This window comes from Salmo salar, chromosome ssa22, assembly GCF_905237065.1.
Source record: "Salmo salar chromosome ssa22, Ssal_v3.1, whole genome shotgun sequence".
NCBI lineage: Eukaryota > Metazoa > Chordata > Actinopteri > Salmoniformes > Salmonidae > Salmo > Salmo salar.
In genome coordinates, this window is record NC_059463.1 from 19490503 (window position 1) to 19501650 (window position 11148).

General features: G+C 42.6%; 1 pseudogene; it reads right to left on the reverse strand.

Annotated features, from left to right (window-relative positions):
* LOC106582944 (complement C3-like) overlaps positions 1 to 9830 on the reverse strand; it is an 89395-nt pseudogene extending 79565 nt beyond the window's left edge.
* Positions 9831 to 11148: the final 1318 nt, after the last annotated feature.

The following is an 11148-nucleotide window of genomic DNA, read 5'->3' on the forward strand; positions in this document are numbered from 1 at the left end:
ATGAGGGCGATGCGATACAAAGTTGTAGTTAAAGACGCCCAATAAATCACAGGCTCCCGCCTCTTCTCTTTTGGGAGGCGATGCATGGATTATTCCAGGCCGTGCCAAGTTAAGTGGCAGCCAGATGCCAGTACCACCCCGTCCCGGCCCCCTTGCATGTCACACTGTATTTTCCAGTACATCCTCCAGGAGACAGGGTTTATAAATGCAAGTAAGCCGCTCCCTCCGCTTGACAAATGAGCTTTCAGGGCATGTGTCTGGCGAATGGGAATGAAGATAAATCTAATATAATGGCTGGATAACAACCTGCTAGTCCCTGACAGACACCATCAGCTCCACCATTCTTTAAGGGAAGGACAGTCACGCTGCAGTCACTAAAACAATGGACCTGGAGCTTCCCCTCTCCCCCTCTCACATTCTGTCTCTCCTTCCTCCTTTCTGTCGTTGACTTTTTCTTTCTTTGCTTCCTACTTTTTTCTGATACAAAGGTTGCAAGAAGGCCTAGTGTGTAGTGTGTTTGTGGTAATTCGGAACAAACCTAGGAAAACATGGCTCCTCATGATTCCCCCATGATGACGTGGATCGCAAAACTTGAACTACAGAACAATCTTCTGTGGCTAATCGTGATTGAATTCTGATTGTGTCAAATGAAGCATAGTATTCACAGAGAGAATATTATTCACATTGTGAGGTTAGAGGCTCATCATTGCTTTACACCTGTGCAGAGCCTCTGGTCCAAAATGTTTCAACCTGAGCACAAAAATTTAGTCCCCTGGGGTCTGACTGGGACCAAATGACACCTAATTTCTGGCGTTTGTGAAAGGTCCCGTGGTCAGGCCATACCTGCGGCCAGCTGCTCACAGAGAATCAGTAAGCAGGAGGGAGGGAGGGAGGAAGAGAGAGCCAAAGAGCAAAAGAAAGAGAGAGCAAAAGAGACAGCAAAAGAGAGAGTGAAAGAGAGAGAGAGAAAATGCAAGAAACTGGCATCTGTGCCTGCCTGACACCAGACAGGAGTAAAGGAAGGTTAAGGTAATGTGGATAAGGGGGGAAGAACATAATGGCATTCTGGTGTTTTCATTTGTGGTGATGAGGCGGGCCTGATTTGTATTCACACACTGCAGGTAGAGAGAGACACAGAAGATGGGCAGAGATGGGGCCTGATGACCTGTCACTCTGTGTGTGTGTGTGTGTGTGTGTGTGTGTGTGTGTGTGTGTGTGTGTGTGTGTGTGTGTGTGTGTGTGTGTGTGTGTGTGTGTGTGTGTGTGTGTGTGTGTGTGGACGTGTTTAACTATAGCAGACAAACAACATTTTGACCAACTGGGGACATTTTGTTAGTCCCCACAAGGTCAAATGCTATTTCTAGGGGGTTTAGGGTTAAGGTTAGAATCAGTTTTAGGCTTAGGGTTATGAGTTAGGGTTAGGTTTTCGGGTTAAGGTTAGGGTAAGAGTACGGGTTAGGGTTAGGGATTAGGGAAAATATGATTTTGAATGGGACTGAATTGTGTGCCCCCACAATGTTAGTTGTATGAGACTGTGTGTGTCTGTGATCTATTTTCGACTGGTGTTAAGGCGGTGTTAGTGTCAAACGCATGTTAGTTTGCAATTTTGTCATGTAAACTGCACTCTGGCATTTTCCAGCCCTAACGCCTGGTTTTAGTGGTAATGCAGTTGGTTATGGCATGCGGACAGTGGAAACGCAGCCTATCCAGCGGTGACGCACACTGACCATGTGCACATGGATCAAGAGTAGCCTAATGTGCTTTTGGTATCTGTATACTTCGCATTCAGAAACAGAAAAAGTTGTTTTTTCCCCATAGCCTCCCTTCCTCTCAATTATGGCTTTTTTTGTCTGCCCAATGCAATCGCGAAGTAGTCAAGACTGTCGATAAAGGGTTTGGCTCCTGAGACAGCTTGGAAATAAATCTTTATCACCAAAGCTTTATTAAAATATCAAGTTTGAGAAAAGTAAAACAGTGAAACTCATATATAGAAGTTATCTGTAACCTGTAAAAACAGCTTGTTTTCTGTTTCATATGTTCAAAACCCAAGCCCTCCCTTAGGCCTACTTTAACAAAAGCTGGTTCAACAACAATGTGTCTTTTTTATCCTGGCGATTTTATGATATTATTACATTTTACATTATTTATTTTGTATCACATTTTTTAACAGATTGCTTGTTTTTCGTTAAATTTGATTACAACCAAAGTTATTAGAATGATTCACCTTCCTGGTTTTATGGTACCAACGTCCGTGGCGCGCTTGCAATGCAACTTCTGCCGATGTGTAAATGTGATCTGATCAGTAAAATGGTTCCGATTATATAACAGTGAGTGGACAATCTCCCTTTCTCTTTATATTGGATCTTTGTCCAGCTATTGTGTAATGTTTGGATTTGCGTAAAACCCTCCAAAGTTGTTTTAATATTATATGCCCACGGGGGAAAATGATGGTGCCTATAAGTGTGGCATACCCTATTTAAAACCAGTGGTGGAAAAAGTATCCAATTGTCATACTTGAGTAAAAGCAAAGATACCTTAATAGAAAATTACGCAAGTAAAAGTGAAAGTCACTCAGAAAAATACAACTTTAGTTAAAGTCTAGAGGTATTTGGTTTTAAATATACTTAAGTATCAAAAGTAAATGTAATTGCTAAAATATAATTAAGTATCAAGAGTAAAAGTACAAATCATTTCACATTCCTTATATTAAGCAAACCATATGGCATCATTTTCTTGTTTTTTTATTTATTTATTTATGGATAGCCAGGGGCACACTCCACCCCTCAGAGATAATTTACAAAGGAAGCATTTGTGTTTAGTGAGTCTGCCAGATCAGAGGCAGTAGGGATGACCAGGGACGTTCTCTTGAGAAGTGTATGATTTCGACCATTTTCCTGTCCTGCTAAGCATTTGAAATGTAACGAGTACTTTTGTCTGTCAGGGAAAATGTATGGAGTAAAAAGTATATTAGTTTCTTTAGGAATATAGTGAAGTAAAAGTTGTCAAAAATATAAATAGTAAAGTAAAGTACAGATACCCCCAAAAAACGACATAAGAAGTACTTTAAAGTATTTTTGCTTAAGTACTTTACACCACTGTTTAAAACAAGTTGTTGTTTTGTTTTGTCGTGACTACTTTCATTAATCTGATGACTGTTATTTATCATATGAACTAACTATGTTTAATTGTTACCCGATTGAATTAAATATAATCTCTATCGTCTCTACTTCGTGTTGAGATTCAAAGTTTCAACCACTTTAAGACATCTTTCTGGTCTGATATGTTAATTCTTAACCCATCATTTTATACAGTTCATTCAAATGGGAGGTTCCGTCAGGCTGACACACTCTCTGACCTTACTCAAGGGGGAGGTGACTACTTACTTGTACAAAGTTATAGAAACAATTTCCTCATATAGTTTCTAAAATCACACCCCACTCTTAACAAAAACACTTTCATCATTTTTTATATTTCATGGACAACGCATCGGATGGACACTTCACACACAGTGTATTTACAGTACATTTTACAGTAAATGACATCACAAAATAACAACCAAACCGACATCAGTGTTCTTTTAGGTCACCTCTGCCCATTCTCCATGTTCTATGTTAGAAATATTGTTCCAGTATGTTAGAGTTCTGGCGGGAAAATGTCAAAGGCACATTTCTTGGGTGAATTAGGAGAGGGCGATAGCTGAATGTTCTGTCCTTGATTTAAAACGGTGTGAGCTGTCAACCCCCCCTCTGCAGGTAAGAGGGAGTCTGGTTGAAGTTAATTATTGCAAAGCTGATCTGACCTATTCAGCCTTATCCTCCCAGGACAGTCATGACAGTTTAGTTTAGAATTAGATTACAATTATTATTTATGTTTTAGGCCTTATCAATAATTAATTTAATCTTGCTTATTGACCATGTTTGACATGTCCATGCTCAGCCATAATGTAATTTACAGTAGGCCTAGCCCATATATCAGTGTAAATGCTATTGAAGCCATGCAATTACTTAGAACAATGTGGACATAAATGGGTTCAAGTTAACATATGTAGCAATGATAGGTCTACATTTTGTTATTTGTTTCTGTAATCCATTTAGCAAACTATAGTTTACTAACATTGGAATTGATTCCAAGGCAATACATTTACATTTTACATTTTAGTCATTTAGCAGACGCTCTTATTCAGAGCAACCTACAGTAGTGAATGCATACATTTCATTTAATGCATTTGTTTGTTTGTTTTTTACTGGCCCCCCGTGGGAATCAAATCCACAACCCTGGTGTTGCACACACCATGCTGGCGTTGCAAACACTATGCTGTACCAACTGAGCCACAGGGAAGACAATAGATAGATAAAAGACCGTAAATACACAAACTGAAGCAACCATGGAGCACGTTCTGATTGGTCAGTCAGGGGCCAAGCCTCGACACACACATAACTTGTACTTGTTTATTCATCAAAACCCAGTCCTTTCGCACCAGGGCATGCAAGTGTGCCGATAACTGTGATAGTGAAAATAGCAAAAGATATTTCTGACACACCATTGAACCTACAGTGCTACCACCTGGCTTAGATTTAACATTGTGTTAGGCTTGTTAAAATAGAGCCCATAGTGACCTATTTGTGGGTGGATTGAAGGTGCGGAGTTACTATAGTGGGTTAGTAGGCTAGAATAATTGGATAGTGCAAATTATAGCATCATAAGCCATATAATGTGTTTCTAAGCCCTCAAAATGTTTTAGTTTGAACATTCTGAAAGTTCTGTGGCAGTGATTTCAGTTAAAAATTTTGAAGTCAGAATTTCATGATTTAAATTAATTTGTTTATGAAGTATAAATGGTAGCGAAAAGCTGTGTTGAAGCAATCTACAGTGCCTTGCAAACGTATTCATCCCCCTTGGCATTTTTCCTATTTTGTTGCATTACAAACTGTAATTTAAATGGATTTTTATTTGGATTTCATGTCATGGACATACACAAAATAGTCCAAATTGGTGAAGTGAAATTAAAAAAATTACTTGTTTCAAAAATTCAAAAAAATACAAATCGGAAAAGTGGTGCGTGCATATGTATTCACCCCCTTTCCTTTGAAGCCTCTAAATAAGATCTGGTGCAACCAATTACCTTCAGAAGTCACATAATAAGTTAAATAAAGTCCATCTGTGTGCAATCTAAGTGTCACATGATCTGTCACATGATCTCAGTATATATGCACCTGTTCTGAAAGGCCCCAGAGTCTGCAACACCACGAAGCAAGGGATACCACCAAGCAAGCGGCACCATGAAGATCAAGGAGCTCTTCAAACAGGTCCGGGACAAAGTTGTGGAGAAGTACAGATCAGGGTTGGGTTATAAAAAAATATCCGAAACTTTGAACATCCCATGGAGCACCATTAAATCCATGATAAAAAAATTGAAAGAATATGGCACCACAACAAACCTGCCAAGAGAGGACCGTTCACGAAAACTCACGGACCAGGCAAGGAGGGCATTAATCAGAGAGGCAACGAAGAGAACAAAGATAACCCTGAAGGAGCTGCAAAGCTCCACAGCGGAGATTGGAGTATCTGTCCGTAGGACCACTTTAAGCCGTAAACTCCACAGAGCTGGGCTTTACGGAAAAGTGGCCAGAAAAAAGCCATTGTTTAAAGAAATAAATAAGCAAACGCATTTGGTGTTCGCTGAAAGGCATGTGGGACACTCCCCAAACATATAGAAGAAGGTACTCTGATCAGATGAGACTAAAATTGAGCTTTTTGGCCATCAAGGAAAATGCTATGTCTGGCACAAACCCAACACCTCTCACCGAGAACACCATCCCCACCGTGAAGCATGGTGGTGGCAGCATCATGCTGTGGGGATGTTTTTCATCAACAGGGACTGGGAAATTGGTCAGAATTGAAGGAATGATGGATGGCGCTAAATACAGGGAAACTCTTGAGGGAAACCTGTTTCAGTCTTCCAGAGATTTGAGACTGGGATGGACGTTCACCTTCCAGCAGGACAATGATCCTAAGCATACTGCTAAAGCAACACTCAAGTGGTTTAAGGGGAAACATTTAAATGTCTTGGAATGGCCTAGTCAAAGCCCAGATCTCAATCCAATTGAGAATCTGTGGTATGACTTAAAGATTGCTGTGCACCAGCAGAACCCATCCAAGTTGAAGGAGCTGGAGCAGTTTTGCCTTGAAGAATGGGCAAAAATCCCAGTGGCTAGATGTGCCAAGCTTATAGAGACATAACCCAAGAGACTTGCAGCTCTAATTGCTCCAAAAGGTGGCTCTACAAAGTATTGACTTTGGGGGGAGGGTGAATTGTTATGCACGCTCAAGTTTTCAGTTTTTTTGTCTTATTTCTTGTTTGTTTCACAATGACAAATATTTTGCATCTTCAAAGTGGTAGGCATGTTGTGTAAATCAAATGATACAAACCCCCCAAAAATCTATTTTAATTCCAGGTTGTAAGGCAACAAAATATGCCAAAGGGGTGAATACTTTAGCAAGCCACTGTATGTTGAGTCAGACTGCACATTTCAACATTGGGTTGTTGTTTGTAGCTGAAACGGATCATTAGCAGTGGTGATTCCAAAATTTGCCTTTGATGTCTTTGGAGCTTTTCTGCAAATGTAAATGGTTATAGCTCAAAAAGTACAAATATCATTAATCTTTTGACAAACAATCTAAGTTGAGTCAGTCTGTTTCAGCTACAGTCTGTAGCTAAAACAGATTTATGTTTTTTTTTTATTTCACCAAATGGTTTTATTATGCACAATGCACAGTGTACATAATTAACTGGTCAGTTTCTGACAGAATATATTCCAAGTGGTCAAACTCCTCTAACTATATTTTTTGTGTTCCAGTGAGTTATGATAGGGCACAGTAAGTAGCTTACTGTCTGTGTCTACTGTACGTTTGGTGAACACAAATAACTTGGATTGCAATGTTACAAAAATGGAAATATAACAAAACAAGAAGAAAAACTAGACAGGGCAACCGAAGGTCGTGATCTGGTTGAGAAACTCCACTATAGACAGAAACTCCTCCTAGACAGACTTCTCTGTAGTCTCTGGACTGGCAGTCTGATTGTGAGGGCCAGTCCTCTATCCATGTCTGTTTTCCTAGATCATACTTGTACTGCAGCAGCCATCATCACCCACTCTGTGACTCAGCTTTCTTCTGCATACTGCAGTGCTCTTCAGCACACATACACGTCTCCGAGAGACAGTCTGCTCGGAGTACCATCCTCCCTCTGTAGGTGGTAGAACTTCACACAGTCCTTCTGATTGTAGTACTCATATACGGAGACGGCAGCTGGCTTTAGAACAGTTTTGCTAGTTTAGAACTCTTTTGCTAGTCCTCACGGTTTTTACCATACTGCCTGCCCTGACTCTGAACCCGCCTGCCTGATCATACTGCCTGCCCTGACCACGAGCCTGCCTGCCACTCTGTACCTACTGGACTCTGACCTTGTTATGATCTTTTTGCCTGTCCATGACCATTCTCTTGCCTGCCCCTTGGATACTAATAAATATCAGAGACTCAAACCATCTGCCTCCCGTGTCTGCATCTAGGTCTCGCCCTGTGCCCTTATAGAGAGAGCCTCTTTCAGACAGAATTTTATCCATCTCAAATTTCTCTACGTAGCGCTCCCTCCCCTCTGAATAGTGAGCATGAACAACTCCTTGGCATCCTCGTGGCTTGTTTTGTCCATCTTAGTGAGGGTGAGAGAGAGGTCACTGCCCTTTTCCGCTGGCTGGGCATAGTACAGCTTCACCACCGACACAGTCGCCTCACCATTTCCTAAGGCTTTTACTGTCAGGTTCTTGTCTATGGCGTTGACCTTGTCTTTATGAGTGAGGATCTGGTTCTTGTTGTTAATGGACCACTTGGCAACTGATGATCTGTCGGCCACTTCTATGTGGATGTTCAGGTCAATGTCCTTTCGTCCCTTCACGTTGCTCCAATACTCAGCCACAGCTTGGAACACCATGATGGTGGACTGTGTGGATCCGTATCCCCCTCCCACCTTGTTCTGCTTGTTGAGCCACCTGACGATGGGGCCGGCCTCTTCGAAGGCCTTCACCTTGACCACGGCCAGCAGGGCGTACAATGTGGCCTCCAGCGTGTACTGATTACCATCAGGTACTGGCCAGTGGTCCAGCTGTGGAGATGCGAACTTCAGTAGGGTCTCCTTGTTGAGTTTTCCTGTATTGGCCAGAGCATAGGAGGTCATAGCTACAGCATAGGGGTTATTTGGGGTGGCCAGATGCCTCTCCAGGTACGTTACTGCCTTAATTATACTGCCTGGTAGACTGTTGACAGACTGCTCACACAGTGAGCTTGCCTCTTGCATGGCGATGAGAACGAAGGCTGTCATTGAGGTGTCACTGTCCGACCCCCTCATGTTACCCGTCATCTCTGCATGAATGACTGGAGCAAACTCACTGAAGATGCCATCTGGCTGTTGTGTGTGCAGGATCAGCCACTTGACTGCACTACAGAGCACTTTCTCCTGAACACTGATCAGAGTACTGGACATGGCAAACATCTTCGCTACATACACTGTCAGCCAGGTGCTGCTCTTTATGCTGACCCAGGCAGCATAGGGGCCATCATATTTACGGTATGGCAGCTCTATGTTGATATACTTGATGGCTGTGTTTCGTTTGTCCAAGCCAGTTTCCTCCCACTTTTTGGTGTTGTCCAGGTAGTGTGTAGCAATGACAGGCAGGGTCATGTAGATCATGTTCTCTTTCCCACTCCCGACTGGCTGAACTATCAGATTGCCCAGTTAGTCTCCACTGATGGCCTGCTCCACCAGCACACTGATCAGTGTGACAGCATCAGAGTTTGGCACCTGGTTCCTAGGTAGTCCACTGGATATGTGTGCCGTCTGCTCCCCACCATGTTTAGCAGGGTTCAGGAGTATGTTGGTTTCTGTCACGATTCCCACCGACGGTGGCGCCCCCTCCTGCTCGGGTGGCGCTCGGCGGTCGTCGTCACCGGCCTATTAGCTACCACTGATTCCCTTTTTTGGTTTTCCCTTTTTGGTTTTGTGCACCTGTGTTTAGTTTGGTTAATTAGCGGGGCTATTTATGTTAGCTGGTCCGCTTCCGTGTTGTGCGGGATTATTTCTATTGTGACGGTTCATGTTCGTGTCGGCGCTATTTTACGCCGTGTGTACTTTCTCCCCTGTGTTTGGGAATATTTTGTTTGATGAGTGAGTGTACATTAAATACGCCACTACCCTGTACTCGCTGCTTCCTGTGCCTCATTCCTTCACCACGACTGCTAATCCGTTACAGTTTCCTTCTTGACTAGCACTCCCTCAGCCACAATGCGCAGGTCCCTCTTAACTACATTGTCATTGTTGTAGGAGTTTTTCACAGAAGCTTTGACCTCGATGGAGTGCATGCCTAGCTTAACAAGGATAATGACACAGGGGACAACCCGGCTGGACATGTTCACTTCCTGACTGTAATTACCCTTCTTGCTAGATGAGCTGCACACCTCGCAATTTCCATCAGCTCCACACGCACAGTGATGGGGTCTTTGCTGTAATTGTGGAGGATAACTTTGACCTCCAGCTGTTCATTGCAGATGGCAGAGTAGGGCAGCTTGAGGTTGATAAAGAACTTCTTCAGAACGATCCTCCCAAACAGATCTGCCACACAGATACTGTGAGTTTTAGACAGGTTGATGGCTGTTATCTGCCAGGTGGTGATGGAATCCGAAGGAAAGCTGTAATTTATCACAGACGTGGTCTTGCAGTGCTTGTTATGGGTATTCAGGAAGTATGACTTCCTTCCACATAAAGCTCTCAGGGAACACATGTCTAGACCAAAAGTCTTCAGAACGCACACTGCGTGGGAGCAGCAGTCAGTTGTGTTTGAAGTTGTCCAAATTTCTTGTCAACAAACTATAGTTTTGGCAAGCCAGTTAGGACATCTACTTTGTGCATGAAACAAGTAATTTTTTCAACAATTGTTTACAGACAGATTATTTCACTTATAATTCACTGTATCACAATTCCAGTGGGTCAGAAGTTTACATACACTAAGTTGACTGTGCCTTTAAACAGCTTGGAAAATTCCAGAAAATTATGTCATGGCTTTAGAAGCTTCTGATAGGCTAATTTACATAATTTGAGTCAATTGGAGGTGTACCTGTGGATGTATTTCAAGGCCTCCCTTAAAACTCAGAGCCTCTTTGCTTGACATCATGGGAAAATCAAAAGAAATCAGCTAAGACCTCAGAAAAAAATTGTAGACCTCTGTCTCAAGTCTGGTTCATCCATGGGAGCAATTTCCAAATGCCTGAAGGTACCACGTTCATCTGTACAAACAATAGCACGCAAGTATAAACACCATGGGACCAAGCATCTGTCATACCGCTCAGGAAGGAGACGCGTTCTGTCTCCTAGAGATGAATGTACTTTGGTGCGAAAAGTGCAAATCAATCCCAGAACAACAGCAAAGGACCTTAGGAAGATGCTGGAGGAAACAGGTACAAAAGTATCTATATCCACAGTAAAACGAGTCCTTTATCGACATAACCTGAAAGGCCGCTCAGCAAGGAAGAAGCCACTGCTCCAAAACCACCATAAAAAAGCCATACTACGGTTTGCCACTGCACATGGGGACAAAGATCGTACTTTTTGGAGAAATGTCCTCAGGTCTGATGAAACAAAAATAGAACTGTTTGGCCATAATGACCATCGTTATGTTTGGAGGAAAAAGGGGGAGGCCGAAGAACAAGCCGAAGAACACCATCCCAACCGTGAAGCACGGGGGTGGCCGCATCATGTTGTGGGGGTGCTTTGCTGCTGGAGGGTCTGGTGCACTTCACTAAATAGGTGGCATAATGAGGAGGAAAATTAGGTGGATATATTGAAGCAACATCTCAAGACATCAGTCAGGAAGTTAAAGCTTTGTCGCAAATGGACAATGACCCCAAGCATACTTCCAAATTTGTGGCAAAATGGCTTAAGGACAACAAAGTCAAGGTATTGGAGTGGTCAGCACAAAGCCCTGACCTCAATACTATAGAACATTTGTTGGCAGAACTGAAAAAGCATGTGCGAGCAAGGAGGCCTACAAACCTGACTTAGTTACACCAGCTCTGTCAGGAGGAATGGGCCAAAATTCACCC